Below are 6,221 nucleotides of genomic sequence, written 5' to 3' on the forward strand. Positions count from 1 at the left end.
TGCTCACGTGACGCCTGGTTCCATTTGTGGGCACGCATTTCTTCATTTGAAGCACATATTTTTCGGATTATCTACTTCTCATTTTTCTAGATCTGTATTCTTCAGTTTCTCTCCGAGTATTTATGATGCTTGCATTAACATACCTAAACCTTTAGCCACGCCTTGATGCGCTGATTGAAAAATTCTTTGATTTGATGTAACTGATATTAATCATGTCATAGTGTTCCAAACATCTTAAAAGATCTGAAAAAAATGCAGTCAGAAAAGATCTGAAAAAAAAAATGTAACTGATATTAATCATGTCATAGTGTTCCAAACATCTTAAAAGGTCTGAAAAAAATGCAGTCAGGGTGGTTCTGTAACAGGAAGAAGAAACAAAGTGAGTTTTCTGGGGGTCAGAAGTTCTGAAAGAGACATGATTTCTACATGGAAATCTCATCTCCAGAATCCTGAGAACCACTGTGTAATTCAGAAGCAAAACTTAAGTGGTAGGTGAGGGTCATTTTATATTTCTCACCTTCTCACCCTCAGGAAGCAGTTGAGTCTCGGCTGTGGCTGGGACAGGGACGGGGACTTTGGCGCCAGCCCACCTGGATTAGTCACCACAGCCACCTGCGTCCTGCTGTGGGGCCCAGCGCGCTCCCCGTGGACCTCTGTGGCGACACGGAGCGCCAACTTCCCCTTCCGCCGGTGGCCACGGCTTTCCCAGCTCAGGACCCACACGGCACGAGTTAAATGCTGGAAGTTATCAGGAGCATTTCCCCGCATACAGCCTTCACCTTAGTCTGATTTTCTTAAATCGTTGCAAGGACTTAGACGTCCACCAAATCTCAACAGTATGGTCACTGCAGTTTAGTGACTTATTTAAGATCAAATGGTGTCCTAACATCATGGAGACTTAATTTGAATGGTAATGAAGGTCAGTATTTCTTTATACATGTATCCATTTGGAAAAATCACTTATGTTAGTTTCCCCTTTAAAAAACTAAGTGTTGCAGGAATCTGCATGCTTGCAAGCAGCCCAGGTAATTCTATGCCATTCTGAGTTCTGATTTAAGGTTTTCCTGGATTCCGAGTTCTAGTTAAATGGAGTATCTGTTTAGAACATCAGAAGTGTTATTATTTCCTTGGGGAAATTATTTTCCATGGGGAAATTGGAGTTGAGTACTATATTGAAGTAATCTTAATCTTTCCCCTATGTCAGGAAAACAGCCTCTGTCCTTCCTCCTCTGAGTGTCCTCTCCCTTCGGACACGTGGTTTCTGTCCAAACTGCCTGCAAATTGGAGGTTCCCACGCCCCCGCTTGGGGTTTGACTAATTTGCTAGAGCACCTTGCAGAACTCGGGAAGTGTTTATTTACGGGTTCACCCGTCTGGTAAAGGGTGTGATGGAGAACACAGACAGCAGCCAGATGGGGGGGGGGGGTGCAGATGGCGAGGGGGGAGGGTCCCACGTGTAGAGCTGGGTGTGGGGTCAGCCTCCCAAGTGTGGACGCAGTCACCATCCTGGAAGCTCCCTGAACCCTGTACTTTGGGGACTTCATGAAGGCTTCTTACGTGGGCACGATCCATTTTTAACTCCATTTCCAGCCCCCTTGCCTCTCTGGAGGCTGGAGGATGATCTGAAAACCTGAAAACTGCAAGCTTCTAACCATGGCTATTCTTCCTGGCGACCACCCCTCACCCGGAGCCCCACCCGGAGTCGCCTCATTGGAAGCAGAGGCTCTCAGTGCTCTTGTCCCTTAGGAATTCCCAAGGGCTTCGGGAGGCCTGTGTCGGGGACAGGCGCTGAGACCAAATATTAGGACAAGAGATGCCCTCGGTGCTCTTATAGAAAGGAGTTTAGGAGCTCTGCACCAGGAACGGGAGGTCAGAGACCAGCATATATGGATTTTCTTCAGTTACCTCACAGCTGTTAACTAAGTTCCCAATACACCTACTCAGGTTCATCTGATTCGTGAGCTGTGTTCTTCCTACCAGACAACAAGCATTTCCTGAAAGACGGCCATAGCTGAGATCCTCTACGACCATTAAATAAAAGAGAATTTCAAACTTCTATATCAAAACATAAAACTTCCGTGTTTTGCAATGAACGACTGCATCATCCACTCAATTATGAAGTTCTGATACAACCGTTTGGAAATGTCAGCGCATCTTACACGCCTACGACTCGATAATGTCTGGTTGGCTGGGGAAAAGAGAAAGTCCACGGCGGTCACCAGGCCGCTGAGAGCCAAGCCAGGATTTGTGCCGACTCCAGCGAGCGACCCGGAGGTGCGCGTGTGTGGTCCCGTGGCACGCCGCGTGGCGCACGTGTGCCGGGGCCTCTGAGGTCCCCTCCTCGCCGAGGCACTCGTCACACCCATGACTCTGTCCGTCAACACCGTCAGGCGGAGCGAAAAGACATTCAGAGAGATCGTCACAGATTCATGCCCAGAGGCCGCGCGGCCAAGAGACGCAAGTCACGTTTCACCCTGGTGGGCTCTAGCGAGTTAGGAGTCTTCCATGTGTCCCCTACCAAAAAGCAGGATGCAGTTTCCACTTGAAGTAGCTTCAAAACGACCCGAACAAAGTCCGCGCGACTCCGCTCTTCTGTCTGCGGTCAGTAGAGTCTGGACGGCCCTCCAGGCGAGTGACGTGATCTGGCACACGGCTCACCATCCGTAAAGCCCAGACCAAATAAACCCTGTGAGTGTTTCCTGATATCTTTTCCTGCTCGTAATTTTCCTTTTACTCCAAATTCCCATAAAAATCGACAGTGACAACAAAAGGGGTGGGAGGCCCAGCCGTCAGCAGGGAGCTGGGGACTCTCTGGGCTCTGAGGTCTAGGGCTCACGGGCCGAGGACAAGGGTGCTGGGCACAGGGACTCCCCCTTGGCTGGAGCAGGGACCCCGTCCCGCGCGGACCTGCGAGGGCGTCTGTGGGTGTGTGTGACGATCTGACGACTAAGTACCCAGAGCCGGTGGAGCAAAGTCTGCTGAAGTGTCCTCAGCCTGTTCTGTCAGTGTCTCCTTTGTCTCTGCCCTTCACCCCAGAAGAGGGTCCCCCTCATTTTCACCCCAGGACGGCACCCATCGCGGTGTCTGACTTTGACCAAAATCTTTGCGGATTCAGGCTTTCCCCAGTTTCTTTCAGGAGAGGCCCCGAAATTTCCATTAAATTGAACGTGTACAGATTCCGAATTACAAGGCCTAACTTGTGACACGTTTTTATGAGGTAGCTCCCCTTACGGTTATTTGATCAGCAAACACCTACCGAGTACCTGCGATGTCCTGTCTGGCGGTTCCGTAACGAAGGAAAACATGGCTCTTCTCTCTTGGAGTAGAAGGCACGCCGTGGGAGATGGCTTCTGAAGATACACGGTCACACCATCACGACACAGCCTGCTAGGCATAAAGGTGTGGCCTACTCTTCCGTTCCTCACGCTGGTGACCTTTGGATGCTTTCCCGGACATAGATGGACCCCGTTAAACAGCAGAGGGAGTACCACTTACCTTCAAATTCTTGTATTGAAACACTTTCCCATTAAAAATGCATTTGGACACAGGGGAAGGGAAGGAAACATAAGATAAAAAACAGAGAGGGAGGCAAACTGTAAGGGACTCTTCAACACTGACAACAAACGGGGTGATGGAGGGAGGTGGGTGGGGGATGGGCACTAAGGAGGGCACTCGCTGGGATGGGCACTGGGTGTTAGATGTGAGTGATGAACCACTAAATTCTCCTCCCGGAACCAAGACTACACTATATGTTAACCAGCTGGAATTTAAATAAAGAAGGAAAACAATAACAGCTTATCAAAAGAAAAAAGTGTTTGTGCCATTCAGTCTCAATTTCTCGAGACCAATCTCTAGAAAGTTTCTGTAACTCAGGATTTGACTGACTCTAGCTAATGTAAGAAAAACTACATCCGGCACCCCGAACGTACTTAATATGCATCTACACTATGCACGTTTCAGTGATGCATAAACGTGTGTGGTGAACTTGGGTTCCTCTGTAACCGTAACGGCACCTACCTGGTTCCCACGGTTCTGATCAGTTTCGCCTGGGTTCTCTTAGTGGAAATTACAGAAAGTTCTTGGCTGCCGTTCACGTATTCATTCCAAGCATGGGGTATATACTAGCTGATTAATCAGATGACTTGAGTGGCAGTCTCTCCTTCCCTACAGTTTACTATTCGAGAAGGTGGCTCCGTCTTGTTTCAGTTTTCTGTATCTTTGGCTTGGTCACTGGGTCTTTGTGAGTTCTTTTGGCAGATTTCTCCTATGTTTGTGATTACGGAAATGGCACTTTAAACCCCCTCTGAGGAGAAGAGTCACTTTATGTCTAGGGTTGTGCCCCAGGGGGTGGCACAAATGCTGTGACGCTTCCTATAGATCCCCCTTAGTCCCTCTGTCCAACAATGGATATCACACTGGAGTCATGGTTTCCACTGAGGGAAGCTTCTATCATCCCCTCAGGACACACCGAAGAGGGCCAGGGAAGAGGGAGCCTTTATGTTACCCTCCCGGTGTGACATACCATGTGTGGAATTATAAAATTATAGCATCAGAATAAAACACGCGATGCCTTGCTAACCTGTGAATGGAGACAGGGTGATGTCAACAATAAAAACACAAATTTTACTGGAGTTAAGGAATCTTGCAAAGGTGCCTCTCTTGTTTGGAAGCAGTTTGGACCAACCATCCCACAGCCACACAATGCCACCATAACTTCTGTTTTGGGGCAAGGTTGTGTCTACACCACAGGTTCCCCCCACCCCCGACACGTGGAAGCTCAGAAACCCTGAAGGTCCAGAGCCTAAGGCAGCTTTGTTGCCATGGAAACCCCTTCTCCAACCCCCCCTCCATGCTGTGTGAGTCCCTCTGGGGTGAGTCCCAAAGCCTTCCATTTGTACCCTGAACTTGTAGATGTGTTAGGGAAAGCGCTGAAGAAAAAATGCAAAATTTACTCAGTCTGAATGAGCTGAGACTACGGAGTCCCTTCACTAGGCTCGAGACTGAGTCTGTCTTCATTACGAGCCTTCACTTGGGGTTAGAAAAGGAAACTTTGGCAGTTTTTCCCTCTGTCCAGCTTAAAGTGTAACCCAATAGTTTTTTTTTTTAACTTTTTTAATGTTTTTTTTATTTCTTTTTGAAGGAGAGAGAGACAGACCATGAGCGGGGGAAGAGCAGAGAGAGAGGGAGACACAGAACTCAAAGCAGGCTCCGGGCCCCGAGCTGTCAGCACAGAGCCCGACGCGGGGCTCGAACTCACAGACCGCGAGATATGACCTGAGCTGAAGTCAGACGCTCAACCGACTGAGCCGCCCAGGCGCCCCTAACCCAACAGTTTGAATAGTCTCTCCAGGAGAGTCACTTAGACACTCTGGTGTCTGGCCTCCCTGCTTCCTCCTGCCGCCGTCAGTGGCTCTCGCAGATGCAGGCTGGTGGGGGGGGGGGTCCCCAGCTGTGCCCCCTGCTTCTCAAGCAGCAGCCTTTTCCTCTCTGTTGCCTGCTGCTCTGCTGCCATTCGGGATGAAAGCGGGTGGGGGCCTTCTTCCACCTCCAGTGCCGCCCAAGGCACCGACTCCGCCCCCTCTCAGCTCCCGCTGGCCCGACGTCCCTCCGGCTTCCCACCCGTGGTCTCCGCCTGACGCCTTGGCTCAGCAAGCACCCGCCAGCTGCGCCTGGAGGCCAGCTCATCCTGCCGCGGGGGCAGGTCCACGGCTGTTGGCGGGAGGGATCGCCTCTCCTTGACCTCGGTGTCACGGCCACATGGCACCAGAGAGACTTGTGAGTGTCAAGCTAAGCAGGACACACGGGCTTTCACCTGGGCTGGCCTGGCTCTCAAAGCCCCCCCCCCTCCCCGGTGGGTCATAGACCATCCCCCGCCCCTGCCCGTTTCTGATTGTTTCCCGGAACTAACGCTCCCTGATGTCCTCTCCAGGCCAGAAGAGACCCTCCCCACCATACCCCCTCTCTCCTACTCACCATCCTTTACGACGGCAACTATGGTATCTCTATACCAGGCACGGCGTTGAATACTTCAGTTCGCTTCTCCCACAACAAATTCTGAGATAGTTACTGCTGTTGTCTTCAGTATCTCAAGTACACGGTCAAGGAAGCTGGGATACTGAGAAGTAACATCCCTGCTTACGATCTCACACCTAGGGAGACACAGGGCCTGGGCCGTTCGCCACTGCCCTGTCCTGTCCCTGGTTCAAACCTCCTGAGGACAAG

Source organism: Felis catus, chromosome B2 (genome assembly GCF_018350175.1).
Source record: "Felis catus isolate Fca126 chromosome B2, F.catus_Fca126_mat1.0, whole genome shotgun sequence".
Classification (NCBI taxonomy): domain Eukaryota; kingdom Metazoa; phylum Chordata; class Mammalia; order Carnivora; family Felidae; genus Felis; species Felis catus.